Raw genomic sequence first — 26,927 nt, 5'->3', positions numbered from 1 at the left:
TAGTAGCATATAAAGGTGTAAGTAGAACAGAATAGGAGCGAAGTCGCCATTTGGCCCTATGAGCTGCTCTGCCATTCAATAAGATCATGGCAGGTCTTCTACCTCATCTCTACCTTCCCGCACTATCTCCACATCCCTTGATTCCCTTAGTCTTCAAAAATCTAACGTTCTGTTTTGAATATACTCAACGACTGAGCATCCAGAGCCCTCTGGGATAGAGAATTCTAAAGGTTCACCACCCACTGAGTGAAGAAATTTCTCCTAATCTCAGTCCTAAATGGCCAACCCCTGTTCTGAGACTGTGACTCTTAGTTCTAGACTCCCAGCCAGGAAACATCTTCCCAGCATCAACCAGTGGTGGGTAAAATACGGCCTGTGGGCTGTATCCGCGCACCAATTGCTTCTACCCAGTCGTGGGATGGGACAGAATAGAACGCAAGTCAGAACTCGAGCTGCACATTAGTCTATCCGCTTTCACTTCTCGTGGGTCAGAGACAGATCTGAACTGCAGCCGAGGAAAAAAACTTAGTAATCTAAATCAAATTAATAATTCACAAAAGCGATTCTCCCTGGCCCGATCTTAAAAGGATCTCTTCTGCGAATCTGGGCCCAATGATGGAAGTCATACCCAGAACGCTCTGCGTACTCCAATATGTCCTCCTCCATTTTGCAGCCGATTCATGGCTGCTCACCTCCATAACAACTTCACCGAAGAGGCCGCGTTGCGTCTTCCTCTCCCGGTACCCAAAGTACGACGGCAGGGGAGTTCTCATTGCTGTCTTAGACACAGAAGTGGATCCCTGAGCACGAGAACTCCAGGAAAGTGATTATGTTCAGGCCTTGCGAAGCATCGGGCTCCGTACTCAGCACACCAAAAGAGAACACCTCTCGCATCGGAGGCACCTCAGACTCGAGCCACTAGATTTTCAGTACAAAATGTAATCGATCGATGAATCATTTCATTCATTAGTGATGGAATATTTTACTATTTTACACTACATTTTGTGTATTTAAGATAGTATCTGACTACTATCTGAATTTATGGCCAGAATTTTTTGGGGGGTCAGGGGGCGCGTTTGGAGGTGGTCGGCTGGGAAAATGTTTTTTTTTGACAGCAGGTAGGGAACCCGCTGTCAACCCCGCTCCACGCTAGTCCTACACCAAATGTTGGGTCTATCATCGCAGAACAGACCTGACACCCAGCGGTGGGGAGGCAATTTAGATCATTAGCTGGATTGTTAAGAGGCAATTAATTAATATTTTAAGCTTACCTTTAGATTTTTAGAGTTCGCCAACGGCTTCCCCGCAGTTCGAAATCACGTCAGTAAGGTCGGGTGTTGTGTCAGCATGTGATGATTTCTTAGCTTGACAGCTGAAAATGGTCTATAAAAGCTCCCATTTCATAGGTCTTCACTTCATGCTCAGAAGCTGTTGCTTACTGCATTTGGAACACAGATTGAGCTTTATGCAGCTTGCAAGCTGATGCGCTATCAATTACTCAAAAGACTGAGGTTAAGCGAGTAACTAACAGGCTTTTATTAACAAGAGAATGAAGGTGTGCCTCGAGTGGTCGACCAGTCCAGAATACAGAGGGACTGTGGAGCAGTCACTTTATACCTGGACTCGTGGGTGAAGTCAGCCGAGGCATGTACAGACATGTACACAGTGGAATACAAACACCCACACAGGCAGGTATAACAGTGGTTTACCACATTCACCCCTTGTTTAAAAATGTGTCCGGCGGGTGAAGTGTATTAAAAGTTTGTGTATTGGAGTCTCTCCGGAGGTCTTGTCTGCCGCTGTGATCGACGTGGCGACGGCAGGGGTAGTGAAGCTTCGGCGTCGAGTCCCGCGTAGGCTGGGGCACTGGTGTGTAGTCCTCGTGGTGTCGAGCGGGTCGCGGGGCCCAGGCGTGCCGTCTGCTGGGGTTGGATATTGGATCGTGGTGGGGGGTGGTAGTGGGTAGTGGTTACTGGGGCCCCCAAGGGTGCGAGGTCTCGTATGGAGATTGTGTCCTCCCGCCCGTACGGGTATGCAATGTAAGCATACTGGGGGGTTGGCGTGGAGGAGGTCGACCCTCTCGACCAGGGGGGTCCGTTTTATGGGTCCTCACGTGTCTTCTCAGTAGGACTGGCCCTGGGGACGTCAGCCATGGTGGTAGCGATGTCCCCGATGTGACTTCCTTGGAAGACAAACATTTTCTCATGAGGGGTGGCGTTAGTGGCAGTGCAGAGCAGTGACCGAATAGAGTGGAGCACATCGGGGAGCACATCTGCCAGCGGGGAGGTCGGAAGCCCCTAGACTTTAAGGCTAGCAGGGCGGCCTTCCAAACTGTCGCATTCTCTCTTTCCGCCTGTCCGTTCCCCCCGGGGGTTGTAACTGGTGGTCCTGCTTGTGGCAATACCCTAGCAAGCAGGTACTGGCGGAGTTTGTCGCTCATAAACGATGAGCCCCGGTCGCTATGGATATAGCTGGGGAAACCGAACAGGGTGAAGAGGTCGTTCAGACATTTAATGACCGTGGCACTGGTCATGTCCAGGCAGGGGATGGCGAACGGGAAACGGGAGTACTCATCAATAATGTTGAGGAAGTACACATTGCGGTCGGAGGAGGGAGAGGCCCTTTAAAATCAACGCTCAGGCGCTCGAAGGGGCGAGTGGCTTTTATCAGGTGAGCCCTGTCTGGTCTATAAAAGTGCGGTTTGCACTCAGCGCAGACTTGGCAGTCCTGGTCATGGTCCTGACCTCCTCAATGGAGTAAGGCAGGTTGCGGGCCTTGATGAAGTGGAAGAACCTGGTGACCCCCGGGTGGCAGAGGTCATTGTGGAGGGCCCGCAGTCTATCGATCTGCGCGCTGGCGCAGGTGCCACGCGATAGAGCATCCGGGGGGTTCATTGAGCTTCCCAGGCCGGTACAAGATCTCGTAATTGTAGGTGGAAAGTTCGATTCTCCACCTCAAGCTCTTGTCATTTATGATTTTGCCCCTCTGCTTGTTGTTAAACATAAAAGCAATTGAACGCTGGTCAGTGAGCAGGGTAAATTGTTTTCCGGCCAGGTAGTGCCTCCAATGACGCACAGCCTCCACAATAGCCTGGGCCTCGTTCTCAACAGCGGAATTTCTGGTCTCCGGCCCTGGAGGGTTCGTGAAAAGAAGGCCACGGGTCTCCCCGCCTGATTAAGGGTAGCGGCCAGGGCAAAGTCGGACGCGTCGCTTTCCACCTGGAAGGGGATGGATTCGTCCACTGCGTGCATGGTGGCTTTGGCAATGTCTTCCTTGATACGTGGAGGGCTAAGCGGGCCTCTGCCGTCAAGGGAAAGAGGTGGACTTGATCAGCGGACGGGCCTTGTCCGCATAGTAGGGGACCCACTGGGCGTAATAGGAGAAAAACCCTAGGCACCTCTTCAGGGCCTTGAGGCAGAGGGGCAGTGGGAGTTCCATAAGGGGATGCATCCGGTCGGGGTCGGGACCGATGACTCCGTGTTCCACAACACAGCCAAGGATGGCGAGGCGGGTTGTGCGGAATATGCACTTCTCCTTGTTATACGTCAGGTTCAGGAGTTGGGCGGTGCAGAGGAATTTTTCGAGGTTTGCGTCATGGTCCTGCAAGTCATGGCCGCAGATGGTCACATTGTCCAGATATGGGAAAGTGGCCTGCAACGCATTTTGATCGACCATCCGGTCCATCTCCCTTTGGTGACGCCAAAGGGAACCCTAAGGAAGTGTTAGAGGCGGCCATTTGTCTCAAAGGCAGTATACTGGCGGTCCTCAGGGCGGATAGGGAGCTGGTGATACGCTGATTTCAGGTCAATGGTCGAGAAGACGCGGTACTGCGCGATCTGGTTGACCATATCAGCTATGCGGGGGAGTGGGTAAGCGTCCAGCAGGGTGTAGCGATTTATTGTCTGGCTGTAGTCGATGACCAGGCGCTACTTCTCGCCGGTCTTAATGACCACAACCTGGGCTCGCCAGGGGCTGGTGCTGCCCTCATTAATCCCCTCCTTCAGGAGCCGCTCCACTTCGGTTTTAATGAAAACTGTTAAGTCTGTGTGTTCTAGTTGTAATTACTAACACAGACTACAAGATTAAAGTTCAACAGGTCTTTACTGGTTGGAGGTCAGGACTATACTAAAATACAATATTACGACACAGTGCTTATATACCGGTGGTCACCACCGGTATTACGTATACAGCAGCCAGAGAAAGTAGTACATCTCTTAAGGTGGAACAGGCTTAAGTTCTCTTAAGGTGGAACAGGTTACATACACCACAATCCTCCCTTTTTAGCTTAACAGTCATATCCCCATTTAACATAACATAATAACATATATAACTTCAGGTATAAACAGTTCAAAGGTTCAGTCTCTCAGGAGGCCTTCTGATTCGGTTTGGATAACGCCTTTCAGTGGTCTCTGATTCCTGTTGCTGAGGTGACTCCTCTAGTTGGTCTCCCATGCATTGGGTGTTATCATCATCAGGTACATTCCCTGCCGAGGTAGATGCTTCAGGTTCATTAACGTCTTCCACAGTTGTCTCTGTCGCAACCATGGGTTCGACCCTTGCTCTCGATTCTACCAGTTGATCCGCATGACGCCTTATCACATTGTTACCAATATCTACTGTGTACATTAAAGGTCCTTGTCTGGCCCGAATTGTTCCGGACTGCCATTTTTCGTTTCCATAGCCCCTTGCCAACACTGGATGTCCTACGTCGAAACTTCGAGTGGTCTTGTTATTAATATGCCGGAACTGTTTGTTTTCCACTTCCCTCCGCACATTTGGTTTTAACAAGTCCAACCTGGACCGCAACCTCCTGTTATAAAACATCATGGCAGGACTTTGGTTAGTCACTGCATGAGCGGCGTTTTGATATGCCATTAGGAAATTGTCCACCTTGTGCTGTAGCGGAATCTGATCATCGTTCATGGCCTTTATTGCCTTTTTGAATGTTTGGACAAATCTCTCGGCCAACCCGTTTGTCGCCGGATGATATGGGGCAGAGGTATAATGTTTCACCCCATTCTTCTTTAAGAATTTTTGGAATTCTTCCGACACGAACTGTGGTCCGTTGTCCGAACAGATATGTTCTGGCAATCCGTTCCTTGCGAATATTGTTCTTAACACCGCAATTGTCTTTTCTGAAGTAGTGGTATTCATCTTGATCACTTCTGGCCATTTGGAATGTGCGTCCACCGCAATTAGGAACATGGAGTCCATGAATGGACCAGCAAAGTCAATATGTTCGCGTTGCCATGGGGCTGAAGGCCATTCCCATGGGTGTAGTGGTGCGATCGGAGGTGCATTTTGCACTTTTTGGCACCCAGCGCAGCTTTTCGTCAACTCCTCTATCTGTTGGTCAATACCCGGCCACCATACATAAGCCCTAGCAAGACTTTTCATCTTAACTCCCCCCAGATGACCTTCATGCAGTTCTTTTAGAACTCTTTCCCTTAACTTGGGAGGAATAATCACTCTTGTCCCGTATATCAAAGTACCATGGCAGACGGACAGCTGGTCTCGCCTTGCCGAGAATGCCGGTAACAGAGGATCACCACGTGTTGGCCATCCTTTCACTGTCACCTCGTAGACTCTGGACAGTCTCGGGTCGTTCCTGGTTTCTCTTTCAATACTTGCATTGGTGACTGGTAAACACTCGATGATGGTCGAATGAAATAACTCAACAGGGTCAACTTTCGTCGTTTCTTCTTCTTCAGGTAGTGGCAGGCGCGACAGCCCATCAGCATTGCCATGCTGCTTCGTACCTTTGAATTCTATTTGATATTGATGTGCCCCTAGGAAAAGGGACCATCTCTGGAGACGCTGTGCTGTCATCACTGAAACACCCTTCTTAGGGTTAACAATGGATACCAACGGTTGATGGTCTGTCAGAAGTGTGAATTTATGGCCCTGCAGGTAATGATTAAACTTCTTCACTCCCCATACAAGGCTGAGAGCCTCCCTATCGATCTGCGCATAGTTGCGCTCAGCGGAGGTCAATGATCTGGATGCAAACGCGACTGGCCTTTCCGTGCCATTTGGCAACTTCTGTGAGAGTTCTGCCCCAATACCATATGGAGAAGCATCACAAGCCAACCGGATAGGCAGTGTCGGGTTGAAGTGAGCCAACACTTCCTCTGAGGTGATCAATTCTTTGCTTTTGCGAAATGCCTTCTTACAGTTTTCGCTCCATTCCCATGGTACCCCCTTCTGTAAAAGAGCATTTAGTGGGTGCAGTACCGTGGATAGATTTGGTAGAAATTTATGGTAATAGTTAATCAATCCTAGAAACAACCTCAACTGAGAGACATTATCCGGAGCGGGAGCCTTTACAACTGCCTCTATCTTGTCAGGAGACTTATGAAGCCCCTCCCGGTCAATGACATGACCACAGTACGAGATCCGCTTCTGGAAGAACTCACATTTCTGCCGATTAACTCTAAGTCCATACTCTTTCAGTCTGTTGAGCACCAGTTCCAAATTTGCGAGGTGTCCTTCATCACCATCACCTGTAATCAGAATATCATCCAGGTAACATTGTGTGCCTGGAATTCCCTGTAATACCTGCTCCATGGCCCTCTGCCAAATTGCTGGAGCCGATGCCACTCCAAAAACCAGCCTATTGTACCGGTACAAACCTCGATGTGTGTTGATCGTGAGGTATTGGCGTGACTCTTCTTCAACCTCCATCTGCAAGTACGCCTGTGCCAGGTCTATCTTGGTGAAGTGTTTCCCGCCAGACAACGAAGCAAAAATATCCTCAATCCGCGAAAGCGGATACTGCACCGCGTGAAGCACCGGATTAACGGTGATTTTGAAATCTCCACAGGTGCGAACCTTCCCTGGTTCTCCTGGCTTGTTGCTCAAAGGACGTTTCATAATGGGAACAATGGGCGTAGCCCACTCACTCCAATCTACCTTAGACAGTACACCTGAACGTTCTAGCGCTTCCAGTTCCGCTTCTACAGTAGGTCATATTGCATAGGGTACCGGTCTGGCTTTAAAAAATTTTGGGTGTGCATGTTCATCAATCTTGATGTTTGCCGTAATTCCTCTCAGTGTTCCCAGTCCCTGCTGGAACACCTCTTTAGCATCATCCAATATTTTGGACAATCGTTTAGGTTTGACATCTGTTTCCCCGGAATCTACCGTTAGTGCCTTCAAGGAGTGCCAGTCCATATTCATTTTCCTAATCCACTTTCGTCCCAGTAGTGGTGGACCTCCTTCAGGTAGCACATATAAGTCCATTACTTGGCTTTCTTCGCCCTTGTGGACCACTTTTACCTCTATCTTTCCGATGGGGTACACTCTTTGCCCCGTGTATGTTTTCAATATAATCTCCATATCCCGTAAGGGAATATGTTGGAATAACCTTTTGTAATCTTTCTTATTCATGACCGTCAATGCCGATCCAGTGTCCAATTCCATCTTTACTTGGACTCCTGCTATCTGAAGGGTGACCCAAATTGTCTGGAGATCTGCATCCTTACCAACGTTGTGTACTCTTAAGCTGCCCAGTTCATTACTGCTAGTGTCTGACTCTGGCTTCTGTTCGGTCGAACTGTTCTTTGTCACCTTGTGTACCTTTATGTATTTTCCTTGCGGTGACTTTTTGTTGCTGGTCTTCTTTCCTGACCGGCATACTTTAGCTATGTGGCCAAGCCTGCCTCACGTTCTGCATTCTTGGTTTTTAAACCAACACTGGTTCTGATCGTGCGTTGTCTTTCCACAACGATAACATTTTACAGTACTCAAACCCAATTTATTTGTACTGAGTTCCGGTGACCGTAGCTGCATTACTGCCGTGCCTCTCGCTGCGGCTTCGTGTGCTGCTGCCATAGTGACCGCTTTCTCAAGCGTCAGCTCATTCTCCTCGATCAGTCGCTTTTGTGTATCTTCTTTTAATAAACCACACACAAATTTATCTCGTAGCGCCTCTGTCAGTCTCGTTCCAAACTGACAGTACTTTGCTAGCTTACGCAACACCATTAAATATTCAGCATTGCTTTCATCCTTCAGCTGCCTTCTGCTGTAAAATTTAAATCGTTCCGCTAGCATCAGCGGCGTGGGGTTTAGATGATTTTTCAGGAAAGTAACAATCTCCTCGAACGTCTTATCCGCCGGTTCATCTGGTGATAAAAGGTGTTTCAATTGCCCGTATGTCTTCGCACCCATTAAGTTTAATAATGTTAGTGCTTTCTCTTCATCTGGAATTTTATTTGCTTTACAATAATTTTGTATGCGTTCTACATACATGGCCCAATCTTCGATGTCGCTATCAAAGGTATTAATGTTCCCATGTTTAGGCATCGTTGCAATTTTATTTATTTTTATTTTTATCCAAGATGGCGGCTTCCCGCTCTTGTCTTCATCCTCCGCCTACAAAATGGCGGTTTTCCCACGCTTGGCGGTCTTCACCCGTCCCCTGACGCTGTCTCCGCTTCACCGCGGCTCTCGCACCTTCAGTTGCCCCAGACGCTGCACCTTTTTAGCCCGAATGCGGCCCGGCCCTTATCACCAGCCGCGATCGATGTCCCCGCGCTGCGCCTTTCGGCCCGAATGCGGCACGGCCCTTATCTCCAGTCGCGATCGATCTCACCGCCCTTATTCCTCCGTCTTCCCTCCCCGTCTGTACAGCCAACGCGGCCGACTTTCTGGTCGCGTCGCTGCCCGGCTTACCCACCACCGAGGAAGAAAGAAGATAGCTGACAGCCGCTGATGGAGGCTTCGAGTTCAGGATGTCTTCTGCACTCTGGTTTCTCGATGTCTGCCGCACGCCGTGTCTTCCAGCAGGGTGATGAGGGTGGAAGCCTCTCTTCGACGTCTGTTCTGTGGACGAAGCCGCCGTGGATATAAACTGCCGCAGGGTAAGAATCGGACTCGTCGCCACTGTTAAGTCTGTGTGTTCTAGTTGTAATTACTAACACAGACTACAAGATTAAAGTTCAACAGGTCTTTACTGGTTGGAGGTCAGGACTATACTAAAATACAATATTACTACACAGTGCTTATATACCGGTGGTCACCACCGGTATTACGTATACAGCAGCCAGAGAAAGTAGTACATCTCTTAAGGTGGAACAGGCTTAAGTTCTCTTAAGGTGGAACAGGTTACATACACCACAAAAACCCTGTCCCCGGCACTGTATCGCCTGCTCTTTGTGGCGATGGGCTTACAGTCGGGGGTGAGGTGAGCAAACAGTGGGGGGGGGGTGACTCTGAGTGTGGAGAGGTTGCACCTGGTGCGCGGCGGGCAGTTTGGAAGCTGCTGGCTGCGGACTGTGAGTGGGGGAAGGGGTCCAACGTACGCCATCGTAACACTTTTAAGGTGGCACTGAAAATCTAACCCCAGTAGAACGGCAGTGCAGAGGTGGGGCAGGACCAGCAGTTTTAAATTATCGTACACAGTCCCGTCTACTAGGAGTGTCACCATGCAGTAGCCGCCAATGTCCGCCGACTGGGACTCGGAGGCCATAGAAATCCGCTGGTGCACAGGCAGGACTGGGAGAGAGCAACGCCGCACCGTGTCGGGGTGGATGAAGCTCTCCGTGCTCCCAGAGTCAAAAAGGCAGGATGTTTCGTGACCATTTACCTTAATGTCCATTGTGGACCGGGCCAGTTGGTGCGGTCTCGCTTGGTCCAGCATAACGGAGGCCAGCGTAGGGGTCGGTGTGTCACTGCGGGTATCAGATGAGGCGGTGTTGGGGGCCTGCTGTGTCCCGGCTGGCATCCAAGATGGCGGCGTCCATGATCCCCATGTGGCTGGAGGCATCCAAAATGGCTGCTGTTCCGGTGGTTCGCACATGGCTGGGGAGGCCCAAGATGGCGGCCCGCACGGCCCACACGCGGCGCTGCTGGGGTTCGGGGTGGCTTTGGCCCTGCAGACGCTGGCGTAGTGTCCCTTCTTCCCGCAGCCCGAGCAGATCGCATTTTTCGCCGGGCAGCGCGCTCTGGGGTGTTTGGCCTGGCCACAGAAGTAGCATTTCTGGCCTTGGGACACTGCTGCATTAGTTGGGCCGTTGCTGGGATGTGGCTGGGGTGGCACGGCGCTATGAGACGGTCCTACCGTGTCCCAGGCTGTCGTTCCCCACGGCGTCCACGGTGCAGAGGAGTAGGCATCCATGCCCCGGTAGGCTGTGTCCAATGATAGTGCGAGTTCAGAGGCCTTGTTGAGGTCGAGGTCACTCTGCTCCAACAGTCGCTGTCGGGTGTAATTGGACCTGTGGCCCGCTACAAAAGCGTCCCGGATAAGTTCCTCTGTGTACACGGCGGCCTTTACATCCTTACAACCACAGGCCCGGCCAAGCACAGACAGTGCCTGAAGGTATTCCTCGGTCGATTCCCCAGGTTGTTGTTTACGACTCCCCAGGAGGTGCCTGGCGTACACCTCATTCACTGGGCGCGTGTACTGGTCCTTGAGGAGCTTGAAAGCAGCCGTGTACGAGGTCGCGTCCTGGATGACCGAGTACGCTCGGTGGTTCACTTTGGAGGTCAGGACATCCAGTTTGTCCTCTTCCGATTTGACGGTTACAGCGGAGGCGATCAGGAATCTTTCAAAGCACCTAAGCCAGTGAGCAAACTTGGTGGATGCGTCCGCCTCCCGATGGTCTAAGTCAAGGCATGCTGGTGTGAGGATCTTCTCCATTGTAAAAAAATCTTGTTAATAAAATTGATGCGCTATCAATTACTCAAAAGACTGAGGTTAAGCGAGTAACTAACAGGCTTTTATTAACAAGAGAATGAAGGTGTGCCTCGAGTGGTCGACCAGTCCAGAATACAGAGGGACTGTGGAGCAGTCACCTTTATACCTGGACTCGTGGGCGGAGTCAGCCGAGGCATGTACAGACATCTACACAGTGGAATACAAACACCCACACAGGCAGGTATAACAGTGGTTTACCACACAAGCGTTTGGAGCAAACTCACTATCCAGTGTCACCACATTGGAACAAACTCTCTCACCATTGACAGGTCGCTTCTGTCATCTCAACTTCACCTGCCATCTATTCTATCAGCATCAGTGCCCTTGAAAAAAATCTCACCTTGGCCCTCAGAATCCCACCACGATCAGCCCCAACACCAACATAACCAGGCACACCAGCAGCACCAACAACAACACCCATCTTCTCCACAATAAGCTGGTGCTGCACAGGACACAGGGCATCAGTACCCGACCACATTGCTGCCCGGGATGCCAGGAATATCCTCACCATAGCCAGATTTACTTCGCTTGATGCTGTACACCCTGGCTGCCACATGATGCAACAGGTTGGCATCACCCCACACCAACACCAGCAAGTATCCCTACAATGCCCAAGCCATTCCGTTCACACTCATTGCCATTGCGGGGGGTACTGTTATGTCTCACCGTTCACTACAACTCACTAAGCCACTTCCAAAGGTGGACACAAATTTGTCCAAGAACACAAAGTGTTGAAAATAAAGATTTCAATGTTTGACAGCACATTTACAGAAACTTCAGATGAACATTGGCTGAAACACACAAGTGTCTACCCTTGTGTGTTGTTAGTTGATATGATTGGATTAGGATGAGGGTGAGAGTGAGGGGTGGCTAGTGAGATGGGGAAGTGATAATGTAGATAGAGAGAGATGGGTGGAGGTGCAAGATAAGTTGGTATGAGTAAGGATGTGCAGGAGTATGGTAGGGAAGGCAGAGTGATGGGGATGGGTTGAGTGGCACAGCAGGATGAGGTTGAGTCTGATTTTGCAGTAACGTTTCATGATCTACTGAGATCATTGAAAGGTTTGTGCTACTGCAGCCTGGTCATCCTGATGACATCCCTGCTTGTGTCCTCCTGTGCAATGTGCAACCAGGCTGCATTGGTCTCCTGGGGAGGTCTCTTCTGCCCATTGGAAGGGAAGAGAACCTCCCTGCATGCTGTGACTCCCACTATATGCATATGGAGGGAGTCATGGGAGAGGCTGGGTACAGTGTTTGCAGCACCTCAATGCTGTAGAACACTGAGAGCACAACTGTCAAACTAAATTTGGGCATGGTCCCTTTAAGGAAACCAGTTGATGACACATCATCAAGTGACTTCATCAGCCCCGCTTCCTTCAATTGCCCGAGAAACATGCTGGGCGGGCTTAAAAACCCAATCATTGTAAAATTCTTTACACAAAGTGGGATGGAGCCAGCAGCAGATGAATGGAGCTTAATCAAATGCAATGGCAGCTAGTGTATTTGAGGACAAGGATCGTGAACCGCCTCTCTTCTGGAGACATTGTTTGCTCGGGGATATAGTACCTCATCTGGGGACTGTCCCCGGAAAACAGGGACGTATGGTCACCTTGTTTATTCCTACTCTCTGCTTTCTGTCCGTTAACCAATCCTCAATCCATGCTACCACATTACCCCCAATCCCATTGTTGTGTATGTACCTTTAAGAGAATAACTGGTCTCAGACTGCAATACCGGCAGTGACCACCCCTGTATAAAAGGCACTAGAGAGCCTCTGTTTTGTTAAATTCGTTTATGCCTTCCACCAGTAAAGACTTGTTTGTTTCTCTCCTGCTAGTCCGTGTCTCAATCATTCACGGACTTAACACTGGTGATGAGGTAGAAAGAACTTACCTGCAACTCAGCAGCAGCTCCGACGACGTTGAAGGTCGAAAGAAAAAAAAAAAAAATAGAGTCCATTGAAAATCGAGGAACGGGCGTCGACCGTCAATCATCGGATTCAAGGCTTTGCAGGAGCGACTTTCCAGAGCCAGGCTGGGTTCCACGGTCCGTGGTTTCCAGGCTAATCGGGCTGGTGGCAGGTAGTGCTCTGATCCTTCCTGGGCTGCAACGGGGCCGGGCAGCGAGTCGGGAAGCAAGAAGAGAGAGAGAGGGTGGAGCATACAGGGCGCGGACGGTGTTTCGAAGCTGGGCAGCGTTCGGACCTCAGAAGAGGGAGGGAAGTGTTCCAGAGGGTCCGCTCCATGACGGGAAGATAATAAAAGAAAACAAATTAATATTTAACGCGCAGGAAACCGTGGAAAGCAGCGCTAACAACAGCGGGGAAGAAAGAAAAGCGCGGGAGGCGCCATTTTGTTAAATCGGAGAAGAAGGCAAACCGCGGGAGGTGCCATTTTCGATTTGCAAGATGCCGAAGACTGGCTGTATCACTGCTTTTGATAATACATTAGAGGACTGGACCACGTATGTGGAAAGAGTAGAGGCATTCTTCGAGGCAAACAATATAGCGGAGGGGAAAAAGGCATCGGTATTGTTAAACTTAATGGGCGCTAGAACGTACGGCCTATTGCGGGACCTGATTACTCCAGCCAAACCGAAGGCGAAGAGTTTTAACGAAATTGTTGCTGTTCTACAGGAGCACTTAAACCCTGCACCGCTGTTGATAGCAGAAAGATTTAAATTCCACAGGAGAACTCAGCACAAAGATGAGAGCAATGCTGAGTATCTTACGGAACTACGCAAGCTATCAAAGCACTGCCAGTTCGGAGCAGGACTGGCAGATACCCTACGGGACAAATTTGTCTGTGGACTCCTGATTGAAGGAACACAGAAGAAGTTACTTGCAGAAAAAGAGCTGACGCTAGATAAGGCTTTCAGCATGGCAGTATCGTATGAAGCAGCAGCCAGGGGAGCTGCAGAAATTCAACAAAAACCACAGGAATACAGCACCCACGAAATGACATGGGGATTTGCAAAATGTTATCGCTGCAGCAGAACTAACCATGACCAGAAGGACTGCTGGTCCAAAGACAAAATAGCAGACAATGCGGGAAGATTGGACACATTGCACGAGTTTGCAGGTCTGGGAAGAAGACCAGCGACAACAAAAAGGCTACTAAGGAACCGTACAAGAAAGTACAAAAGATGACGGACAGTAGTTCCGAAGACCAGATGAGCGATAGTGAATCCGAGAACAGGAGATTAAGCTGTCTCAAACTTCACAATGTAATCGCAAAAGAGGATCACCGAACCATTTGGGTCACCCTCACAATAGCAGGGACCCAAGTTAAAATGGAATTGGATACAGGATCAGCGCTAACTGTCATGAATCGACGAGACTATGAGCGGTTATTTTCACACATACCCTTGAGAGAGACATCCATCGTCTTGACGATGTATACGGGGCAAAAAGTATACCCCAGAGGAAAAATAAGGGTGCCTGTCGAATACAACGGCAAGAAAATACGGAAATTGTATCTCTACATACTGTCAAATGGTGGACCACCGTTATTGGGACGGGAATGGATCAGGAAGATAAACTTAGATTGGCATTCCATTCATGCAATGACGGTGGACGGTAAAAAAGATGAAGACGTTGCTCCTGGACGATTGTCAACAACCTTAGCTAACGCCAAAGAGGTATTTCAACAAGAACTGGGCAAGCTTAAAGGCGTAACTGCCTCGTTAAAAATAGAAGAGAATGCAGTTCCCAAGTTTTTCAAAGCGAGACCGGTACCATATGTAATTCGTCCAGCCGTCGAGGCAGAGCTGGAGAATCTGGAGAAGGCGGGCGTGTTGTCTAAGGTCGACTGGAGCGAGAGGGCGACACCCATCGTTCCTGTCATAAAAAAACGTTAAGCAATAAGTCCGGAAAGCCAAGGAAGATTCGCATCTGTGGGGATTTCAAGGTGATGGTGAACCCTGTCCTTCACACAGTACAATATCCTCTTCCAAGGATAGAAGACATCTTCGCCTCACTGTCTGGAGGGAAGCGTTTTACAAAAATTGACCTAGCACAAGCATATTTGCAGATGGAGGTTGAAGAGTCCTCTAGGAAGTATCTCACGATAAACACTCACAAAGGTCTTTACCAATATCATCGATTGGTTTTTGGAGTAGCATCAGCTCCGGCGATATGGCAAAGAGCGATGGAACAAGTCCTGCAAGGGATTCCGGGGACTCAGTGTTATTTGGACGACATCCTTGTAACAGGTGAAGATGACAGTGAACACCTTAACAACCTAGAACAGGTGCTCACTAGACTACAGGAACATGGGCTGCGAGCCAACCGCCCCAAGTGCGAATTTTTTAAGAAACAGCTCTTGTATTGTGGCCACGTGATTGATGAAGATGGGTTACATAAGTCCCCTGACAAAATTGAAGCGGTTGTTAAGGCCCCAGCGCCTGAAAATGTGTCGCAACTGAGGTCATTCCTCGGGTTGGTGAATTACTATCATAAGTTTTTGCCGAATTTGTCGTCAATTCTGCATCCACTGAACGCCCTGCTACGAACGGGGGTAGCATGGAAATGGAGCGATGATTGTAAACGTGCTTTTCAGAAGAATAAGGACTTAATCACTTCGAAGGAAGTATTGGCTCACTACAACCCAGCACTGCCAATCAGGCTGGCGTGTGATGCGTCTCCCTACGGCATTGGAGCGGTACTGTCACATAAATTCCTTAATGGTTTGGAGAGGCCGATAGCTTTTGCGTCACGCTCGTTAACTTCTGCCGAGCGTAACTACGCCCAGATTGACAGAGAGGCCCTTAGCCTAGTGTGGGGGGTGAAGAAGTTCAATCACTATCTGCACGGTCAAAAATTTACTCTACTAACCGGTCATCAACCTCTTGTCTCCATTTTCAACCCTCAGAAGGGCGTACCGATAATGACAGCACAATGGCTGCAGAGATGGTCCCTTTTCCTAGGGGCACACCAATATGACATCGAGTACAGGGGAACTAAACAGCATGGAAATGCTGATGGATTGTCACGTTTACCGTTGCCGACGGTGGAAGAAGAAGACCTTGCAGTGGAACCAATGGAGTTATTCCAATTGACCATAGTCGAATGTCTCCCTGTGATGAATGCAAACATAGAAAAGGAAACACGGAATGACCCGACACTATCACGGGTCTATGATTTAATGGTGAAGGGATGGCCAGCACATGGTGAACCACTGCTGCCAGCATTTTCGTCAAGAAGAGAACAGCTGTCAGTGTGCAGAGGAACCTTGATGTGTGGATCCAGAGTAGTAATTCCACCTAAGTTGATGGATAGAGTGCTCAATGAGCTTCATCAGGGTCATCTGGGTGGTGTAAAAATGAAGAGCTTAGCCAGAGCGTTTGTGTGGTGGCCGGGAATCGATAGAGAAATCGAAGAGATGACCAAGAGCTGTGCAGGATGCCAGAAGGTCCAAAACGCCCCACCACAAGCTCCTCTGCATCCATGGGAGTGGCCCTCATCCCCATGGCAAAGGGTGCACATTGATTTTGCTGGTCCCTTCATGGACTCGATGTTTTTAATTGCGGTGGATGCACATTCAAAGTGGCCAGAGGTAATAAAAATGTCCTCAACCACCACGGAAAGAACTATCGCAGTTTTACGAACCATATTCGCCAGGAATGGGCTGCCTGAACAGATTTGCTCTGACAATGGACCACAGTTTGTGTCTGAAGAGTTCCGGAGGTTCTTAAAGGACAATGGTGTTAAGCATTACACATCTGCCCCATATCATCCAGCCACTAATGGATTGGCCGAGAGGTTTGTCCAAACATTCAAGAAGGCTATCAAGGCAATGTGTAATGAAGATATACCCCGACAACACAAGGTGGACAACTTCTTGTTTGCCTACCGGAATGCAACACATGCAGTTACCAACCAAACTCCAGCCATGATGTTCTTCAATCGAAGACTACGATGCCGCTTGGATTTGGTTAAGCCAAACGTCCGAAGAGATGTGGAGAACAGGCAGTTTCAGAATATGAATGAAATGCCGACCAGGAGTTTTAAGATAGGTCAACCAGTTTTGGCCCGGGTCTACCGCACTGAGAAATGGCAGCCAGGAACGAGTTGTACAAGACAAGGACCTCTCATGTATACCGTGGACGTTGGGGAGAGCATTGTAAGACGCCATGCTGACCAGATTCTAGAGTCACTGGAAAATGCCAACTCCACACCACGATCTGATACACCTGGTAATGAAATCGACGTTCCAATTGCAGCTACCGCAGAACCGGTAATATTGGAAGCAGATGGACCAAACAACGACATTGATTTCGACTCAACATTGCCAGAAGAACCTGATACTCCAAAGAGGCGTTATCCAGACAGAATCAGGAAGCCTCCTCAAAGACTGAACTTATAATTGCTTAAACTTAACCAATGTATCTAGCAACAGTAATTGTGATTGTAATTCGTTATCATTAGTGTTAAATGAATGTTATGTACTGTTTATCTAAAAGGGGAGGAATTGTTGTGTATGTACCTTTAAGAGAATAACTGGTCTCAGACTGCAATACCGGCAGTGACCATCCCTGTATAAAAGGCGCTAGAGAACCTCTGTTTTGTTAGGTAGCAAAATACTGCAGATGTTGAAAATCCGAAATAACAACAGAAAATGCTGGAAAAACTCAGCAGGTCAGGCAACATCCGTGGAGAGAAATTTGAGTTGACGTTTCGGGTTGGACCCTTCTTCAAAACTGAAAAGAAAAGAAACTAGATCGGAGGCAGGGTTGCGATCGGACAAAAGAATAAAAGAAACAAAAGATGTAAAAGAGATTAGAAGCTAGACGAGATAGTAATAGGCTGGGATTAGGTGTAAAGTGTACTGGCAGGGCAAGAGATAGCTGCCAGGTGTGAGAGAGAAACAAAAGGAAAGGGGGCGGGGGGGAAAGGAGTGGAACAATTACAAGAGAAAATGAAATGGGGGCCGAGCTTATGATCTGAAATTGTTGAACTCGATATTGAGTCCAGAAGGCTGCAGACTGCCTAATCGGAAGATGAGGTGCTGTTCCTCGAGTTTACGTTGAGCTTCCGTGGAACAATACAAGAGGCCAAGGACGGTGAGGTCCGAGTGGGAATGGAGCAGTGAATTAAAATGACAGGCGACCGGAAGCTCGGGATCACCCTTACGGACTGAACGGAGGTGTTCCGCAAAGCGGTCACCCAATCTGCGTTTGGTCTCCCCAATGTAGAGGAGACCGCATCGTGAGCAGCAAATACAGTATACTAGATTGCGAGAAGTACAAGTAAATCGCTGTTTCACCTGGAAGGGGTGTTTGGGGCCCTGGACAGTGGGAAGGGGGGAGGAATAGGGGCAGGTGTTACATCTCCTCCGCTTGCACGGGAAGGTGCCAGGCGAAGAGGAAGGGCTGTTTGGGGTGATAGAGGAGTGGACTAGGGTGTCTCGGAGGGAGCGGTCCCTGCGGAATGCTGAAAGGGGAGGGGAGGGGAAGATACGTTTGGTGGTGGGATCACTTTGGAGGTAGCGGAAATGCCGGAGGATGATCAGTTGAATGTGGAGGCTGGTGGGGTGAAAGGTGAGGACAAGGGGAACCCTATCGTGGTTGCGGGAGGGAGGGGCAGGGGTGAGGGCAGAAATGCGGGAGATAGAACTGACACGGTCGAGGGCTGTGTCAACCACAGTAGAGGGGAATCCTCGGTTGTGGAAAAAGGAAGACATGTCTGAAGCATTGGTGTGGAAGGTGGCGTCGTCGGAGCAGATACGGCGGAGGCGGAGAAACTGGGAGAATGGAATAGAGTCCTTACAGGAAGCGGGGTGGGAGGAAGTGTAGTCCAGGTAGCTGTGGGAGTCAGTGGGCTTGTAGTTATTTCGGATTTCCAACATCTGCAGTATTTTGCTATCGTACTAGTGTTTGGTTCACTGCCACACCTCTTCTAGGAATGCCTACCTTGAAGAAGTTCTGCTCTTCTCTTCGACGGGATCTTCGTTTGGCTCTTCAACCTTGTTCATCTTCATTACTTTCAGTTTCCCTTCTCGTGTTTGATCAGGTATCTGCCAAGACTCGGTTTCACAGCCACATCATTTTCCTCAGCAACTGTCTCCGGTTCCGACTTACTCCACGTGGATTCCAACTAAACTTCCACCCTTCGTGATTCGGATCCACCCAGGATTACAAATATCTCCAAGATATTCATCATTCCTCGAACTACTGCTCTCGCCGCATCCTGAGATCCACGCTCAACGCCATGCGGCGCCACATGAACACACTCGACTTCTCTCTTCAGCAACACCGGCGCACTCTATCTCAAAGCTGTCCGGGTCCACAGTTCCATTTCATCCTTCGACTCATCCGACGCTTCAACAAAAAACTTTTCTTCTTCCTTTCCGATGTCAAGGATCGCAAGCTTCATCAACTCTTGGACACCAACGCCCCTCCGGAACCTTCTTCCCCTTCACTTTCCTCTGACCCCCCTTCTCCCAATCCCACCCCCTGCCGCGTTTTCACTATCCCCTCTGACCTTCCGCTCTCTGACCCTGAACGATCAGTCCTCAGCAAAGGCCTGAGCTTCATCCCCTTACGCCCCCACCTCAATGAATTTCGAGCTCGGCACGATGTTGAGCTCTTTTTCCGCCGCCTTCGTCTCCGTGCCCACTTCACTGGCCAGGAGTCTTCCCCCCGCACAACTGACCCTTTCTCCCGCTTGCAGAATTCCCGTTCTACCTGGACCCCTCCCCCTGGCCTCTTACCCTTTCTAGATCTTTTCATCGCTAACTGCCGCCGTGACATCCGCCGTCTCCATTTCTCTGCTCCCCTCACTCACTCCAACCTACCTCCCTCTGAACTTGCAGCACTCCATTCTCTTAGATCCAACCCTGACATTGTCATTAAACCCGCTGACAAGGGTGGTGCTGTTGTTGTTTGGCGTACTGACCTCTACCTAGCGGAAGCTGAACGCCAACTCTCCGACACCTCCTCCTACCTCCACCTGGACCATGACCCCACTACCGAACATCAAACCTCCGTTTCCAAGACTGTCACTGACCTCATCTCCTCTGGAGATCTTCCCCCTGCTGCCACAAACCTCATAGTTCCCCAACTCCGCACAGCCCGCTTCTACCTCCTTCCCAAGATCCACAAACAGGACTGCCCTGGTAGACCCATCGTTTCAGCCTGTTCTTGCCCTACAGAACTTATCTCTTCCTATCTTGACTCTATCTTTTCTCCCCTTGTCCAGTCTCTTCCCACCTACATCCGCAACTCTTCGGACGCCCTCCGCCACTTTAACAGTTTCCAGTTTCCTGGCCCCAACCGCTTCCTTTTCACCATGGACGTACAATCCCTCTACACCTCCATCCCCCACCCGGATGGCCTGAGGGCACTCCGCTTCTTCCTTGAACATAGGCCCGACCAGTCCCCATCCACCACGACCCTCCTCCGCCTGGCTGAACTTGTTCTCACATTGAACAACTTCTCCTTTAACTCCACTCATTTCCTCCAAATCAAAGGTGTTGCCATGGGTACCCGCATGGGTCCTAGCTATGCCTGCCTTTTCGTGGGCTATGTGGAACAATCTTTGTTCCAGTCCTACTCGGGTCCCCTCCCTCACCTCTTTTTCCGATACATTGATGACTGTATCGGTGCCGTTTCCTGCTCTCGCCCCGAACTTGACAATTTCATTCACTTTGCCTCCAATTTCCACCCTTCCCTCACCTTCACATGGTCCATCTCGGACTCTTCCCTTCCCTTCCTCGACTTCTCCGTCTCCATCTCTGGGGATAGGTTATCGACCAATATTTACTACAAGCCCACTGACTCCCACAGCTACCTGGACTACACTCCCTCCCACCCCGCTTCCTGTAAGGACTCTATTCCATTCTCCCAGTTTCTCCGCCTCCGCCGTATCTGCTCCGACGACGCCACCTTCCACACCAGTGCTTCAGACATGTCTTCCTTTTTCCGCAACCGAGGATTCCCCTCTACTGTGGTTGACACTGCCCTCGACCGTGTCAGTTCTATCTCCCGCACTTCTGCCCTCACCCCTGCCCCTCCCTCCCGCAACCACGCTAGGGTTCCCCTTGTCCTCACCTTTCACCCCACCAGCCTCCACATTCAACGGATCATCCTCCGGCATTTCCGCTACCTCCAAAGTGATCCCACCACCAAACGTATCTTCCCCTCCCCTCCCCTTTCAGCATTCCGCAGGGACCGCTCCCTCCGAGACACCCTAGTCCACTCCTCTATCACCCCAAACAGCCCTTCCTCTTCGCCTGGCACCTTCCCGTGCAAGCGGAGGAGATGTAACACCTGCCCCTATTCCTCCCCCCTTCCCACTGTCCAGGGCCCCAAACACCCCTTCCAGGTGAAACAGCGATTTACTTGTACTTCTCGCAATCTAGTATACTGTATTCGCTGCTCACGATGCGGTCTCCTCTACATTGGGGAGACCAAACGCAGATTGGGTGACCGCTTTGCGGAACACCTCCGTTCAGTCCGTAAGGGTGACCCCGAGCTTCCGGTCGCCTGTCATTTTAATTCACCGCTCCATTCCCACTCGGACCTCACCGTCCTTGGCCTCTTGTATTGTTCCACGGAAGCTCAACGTAAACTCGAGGAACAGCACCTCATCTTCCGATTAGGCAGTCTGCAGCCTTCCGGACTCAATATCGAGTTCAACAATTTCAGATCATAAGCTCGGCCCCCATTTCATTTTCTCTTGTAATTGTTCCACTCCTTTTCCCCCCCCCCCTTTCCTTTTGTTTCTCTCTCACACCTGGCAGCTATCTCTTGCCCTGCCAGTACACTTTACACCTAATCCCAGCCTATTACTATCTCGTCTAGCTTCTAATCTCTTTTACATCTTTTGTTTCTTTTATTCTTTTGTCCGATCGCAGCCCTGCCTCCGATCTAGTTTCTTTTCTTTTCAGTTTTGAAGAAGGGTCCAACCCGAAACGTCAACTCAAATTTCTCTCCACGGATGTTGCCTGACCTGCTGAGTTTTTCCAGCATTTTCTGTTGTTATCTCTGTTTTGTTAGATTCGTTTATGCCTTCCACCAGTAAAGACTTGTTTGTTTCTCTCCTGCTAGTCCGTGTCTCAATCATTCACGGACTTAACACCCATGAGCACTAATTTTGTGTAATAACTGCTTGTATGGTACCTTATCGAATGCTTTTTGAAAATCAAAATACACTATATCCATTGGTTCCCCCCTTATCTACCCTGCTAGTTACAAGTCTTAATCATATATTTTATAACGTGAACCATATGTTACAACAAATCCATGCACAGTTGCTTGTTTTATCCAATGATAATACAATACAGAAATGGATAAATACCCTTATCTACACTGGGACTACTGCTCATCAAGCACTCTCAGCATCTGCATCAATGTTGTAGGATACAGGATTGTTTTGGGTTATTTGAATGTCATGAACTTTTGACTCCTTTTCTAATGGAAAACCCAGCCTGTAAGTTAATCACAAACAGTAGACGTGTGCTTACTGCTAAGAAAAACAGAAAACAGAAAAAGGTGCACTGGAACAGCAACTAACCACAGGCTTTTTCTGCTGTTAGAAAAAACAGTAAATAGATGCAGAATAGAAAAAGGTCATGACTTGGAAACTGCAACAAAAAAAGACAGAGGAGGCCCCTTTTATGGTATTCGGAAGCCAAAAGAGAAAAACCTCAAAACTGTATAAAAAGAATGAAATGTGCAATCGGGAGGAGAGGCAACGTGAAGAAGACAAGGAAAAATATCTTTGGTAGACACTCCTGGGCCTCCCCAAAACAAAGGTCTGGTCAATCTGGGTTCTGAACCGGGTTCCCAATTGTGTGCATTATTTAGACCTGTTGCTTATTGTTGTTCAGCAATCGAATAAAGCGTTTAGTAATCTTAGTGCCACTTTCTGTGATTGTGGTTTCCGCTCAAAGTTAGAACTAGGAATAGGGTTACTTCCCTAATAATAAGGACAAATGAATAATAATCCTACCAAGTCAGCTGACCTCACACGACAATGCCAGGTCAGCTCATTTACATATTTTGGTGGTGCTTGGTGCATGATGTGTTGGGAGTGCCACAGAGAGAATTGGCTATAAAAGTGCCGTTGGCTGTCTGTAAAGCACCACCGACTGTTTCTCATGATAAGTCACAAGGACCCCTTCATTTGCTTGTCATTGGAGGTCAAAGAAGAAAAGTGGATGACAGAACGGTGATTGTTATTAAGCGGCTCAGCTATAAATACCTTCTCAGTTGGTCCTGAAAGCAGTTTGAACAGCTTACTTGTAAGGAAATTGACTCACATTGCCCGGTATTTTCTTGTATGTTAAATAGACCCAGGGGCTTAGAATATGATCCCCTTGCAATCTGAACTGGTTATCTGTGTCTTTTGCATGTACATTTCTTCAATCTCTCCAATGGCAGACTGAGTTAGCACAAGATGAGACAGAGTTTGGTTCAATTGGTAAACTGTTTTATTCCACAGCGAGGTAAAACAGAGTAACAGAGTTGCTTCATTCAATCAATACAATTTAGGTTCATGATACAAAAGTTTTTTTTTAAGAAATTCATTTTTGGTATGGGCTTCACTGAAATTTCCATTCCAAATGGACACTACATCTGACACTTCTGCCACATTATGGGGAGAAACCCTCATTTACATCAAAACCAAGGACCATAATGAGAGTGCCACAGGTGCGTTAGGGGACGTTATGCCAGCCAAATCAATACTGAGTATACTTCAGACTTCAGCGCCCCATAATGCGTGGAGTTTGCACCAGATGCACATCAGTGAGCATTGCATTAGCAACCTCATAATGCACCAACTGCTCTCTTCATAAAGCAAGGAGAATCCAGAGGTCCACATTGTTCAGCTAGAGAGAAACAGTCAGCTGAGCAGCTACCATCACGTGAAGTAAGCACCAGTGCAGATACAAACACCCTACAACAAATCATTATGCACAGGGTAACAATAATGGAGGTTTATTGAGGGGTCAGCTGATGCATTGCAGAGGTTTTGCCTACTGCTTGCCCTTTCCATGTTGTCTTAGGATGCAGATCTTAACATGTTCCATGTACTAGGATATTAGAACACATACTCAGAAGTCACATGCCTCCATAAGTGCCATATATATAGCATTGGAAGCTGGTGTTAATAGGCTGGGTCGAAATCTCGACTCCGAGTAAGACACTAAAACACAAGCAGTACCGTCAGATTGTTAGTTTAATTTTTACTTGCACAAGGAGAGAGCTGCCTAGACAAAGGCTAGGCCAACATCTCTACCGAACATCAGTGAATGCAGCATATTTTTACACTCAAACAAGCAAGCGTTCCATAAATCACGTGTAATGGTATTGTATCATTTTAAACACATTAAGAGTTTGCACAAGGAAAATCAAAAGGTCAGAAGGACAGAAATATCTCCAGACAAGGTTAGTTAATCATATATTCTGTCAGGAGGTTCTGTCTGAATCTTGTTACCAAAATGATTTACTTACTCATGTCTGATCATCTTGTTACCAAGATGATTAGCTTACTCAATAGTTTTGCTTCTTTGTCTAGCGACAATCATTAATAGTTTATCTATTCTATAACCCTATGCCTCCCTTGTGCTAGTGAGTCAATTATAGCTGTTATCACATCCTCAATGTGGGTGGGTATTATGAAAGATCTCTTGGTCCTGGACACGTTGTGACACATTTACTTTTTCTTGCTTTAGCTACAACCTAAGCAAGTTTGTTCTTTTACTTGGCCATTTTATTCTACCCAGCATGCTAAGTAAAATGCCAATTTCCACATTTCCCCCTTTTGTCCTAACTAGGACAATAATCTAATCAGATCTGGATTCTTCGGAGCCTTTCTAACTCCATGGTTTCTGCCTTTTCTGAATTTTGTTGAAACAGCCAATGTGCTATTTTATTCGAATTAAAGGGGATAGGTCTTAATGGAATTCCTCCCTTCGTACGGATGGGCACCTGTGTGCATACCCAACAACTGGAGGCATTTGTTCCCCTAGCATAAGTGTAAAACATAGACAAAAATGTGTTTACATGCAATTCGGGCATTACAGGTATTATAAGTGTCACAAGGAAACATAATCCTAATGTCCATTTCCAATTACTGATGGGGTTGGCGATTCCTCTTCCTCAGGTTCTGGGGCTCTTTTGCAGTGCGAGGCATGGATCCATGTTGGTCTCTCTTTCACTTTTACAGCAGTGTTGGTGGTTAACAGGATCTGGGATGGACCCTCAAATCTTGGGTGAAGGCTACTCTTTCTCTTGAACACCTTTACGTAGACGAACTCACCGGGCTCCAAGCTAAGGCATCTTCCTTCGGCAGAGTCAACTTGGGTTTCTTTTACCTGCGAATGGAAACTAGAAATACATTTTGTTAGAGCAATGGAATAGTTTAGCATATTTTCTTCCATTTTGTGAACGCCCATTTGTTTAGCAGTAAACGGTGCAGAAAAAGGCAATCGTTGGGGACGTCCCATGATGATTTCATGTGGTGACAATCCTGTTGTTCTGTTTGTTGCTGACTGCATTACCATCAATACTAGGGGTAATAGTTCGACACATTTGAGTCCAGTCTCATCACATAGCTTAGCTAACTTATTTTTCAACATTCTATTATATCGCTCCACCAGCCCAGCTGACTGTGGATGATAGCTGCAGTGAAAAAGCTGATTGATTTGCAAAGCTTTAAACATCTCTCGCATAATTGTCCCAGTAAAATGTGACCCATTGTCACGCGAGAGTTGTACAGGTATACCGAACTGTGGTACAATTTCCTTTAACAAATGTTTAGCGACGGTAACAGCATCATTCTTTTACATGGAAAAGCTTCAACCCATTTAGAAAACACATCTATAATAACTAATACATACTTAAAACCCATACATGCGGGTAATTCAACAAAATCCATTTGCAAATTCACAAAATGTCCTGTTGGATTTGGGTGGGAGGCAGACTGTAACTTCTCCGTTTTTCCCGGACTCATTGTCTGACAGGTAGTACACTTTTCACTAATTTGTTTTGCAATTTCTGAAATACCCGGTGCGTAACATGTCTGTGCGATATAGTCTGCCATCCCCCCTTTGCCCGCATGTGTGAAAGTATGAACACAGCGGGCAATCCATGGGAGCAAAGATCTGGGTGCCACCACGTGGCCGTCATGGTGAACCCACACTCCCTTAGGTGTTTTATCACATTGATCTTGTGCCCAGGCTAACACCTCCTCAGTACTGGCCTGTGACTGAAAGGCCAATACATCATCCAATGTGGGCAGCAAATCAACAGGTTTTGTGTCTTTAAGAACATAGGCTGACACCTGGGAACCTGTATTTGAAAATGCAGCACTTTTTGCAGCCCTGTCAGCCCTGTCATTGCCCAATGCAATTTGGTCCTGATTGCCTGTGTGTGCTTGACATTTAATAATAGCAATTTTACGTGGACACTGGAGAGCACGTAAAAGATTGTCAACTTGTTCTGCATTCTTGATCGTTGAGCCTGCGGAGCTCAAGTAACCCCTAAATTTCCAGATCTGTCCATAATCATGGGCAACTCCAAAGGCATACCTTGAATCTGTATAAATATTAACAGTTTTGTCTGTGGCCAAGATACATGCTCTTGTGAACGCGAATAGTTCTGCTTGTTGTGCTGAAAAGGAGTTTGGTAATGACATTGCCTCTACAGTTGAATTGTCCGTCGTGATGGCGTAGCCAGTGCGGGAAGTACGTTTGTCATCTCGGAGGGCTGAGCCGTCGACAAAATATATTAAATCTGGATTTTCTAGCTGTGTTTCACTTAAGTCCACTCGGGGTTTGGTAACCAGCTGGGTTACCGTCTCTCAGCAGTCGGGTGTGCCATCCTCAATGGTCGGGAGGAGCGTAGCTGGATTTAGGGTTGTGCATCGCTTTATGGTCAAGATTGAATTGGACAGTAATGCTACCTCATACTTAATGGTACGTGTGATAAAAATGCTAACTTCCGGGAAGTTATGTCATCACTTCCTGTGAACTATGAACTATGAACTGTGTACATACCTCACTTCCTGTAAATGTCACTTCCTGTTGGACTGGTATAAATACTGGTCTGTTCAGTATTGTAAGAGGCTTCTACCAGAGGCATGGTAAAGACCTCTCTTGTATATAGTGTGTTTATAAGTTACTTAAAGCTTACTTTAAAGTTACTTGATGGTAAGTCTCCTTTTTCTTACATCAATTTAAGTAACTTAGTATTTACACTGACAAATACTAGACCTTCAGACAAA

This window comes from Somniosus microcephalus, chromosome 10, assembly GCF_052327205.1.
Source record: "Somniosus microcephalus isolate GS21.2 chromosome 10, FLI_Smic_1.0, whole genome shotgun sequence".
NCBI lineage: Eukaryota > Metazoa > Chordata > Chondrichthyes > Squaliformes > Somniosidae > Somniosus > Somniosus microcephalus.
Note: the sequence above shows the minus strand (reverse complement) of the source record.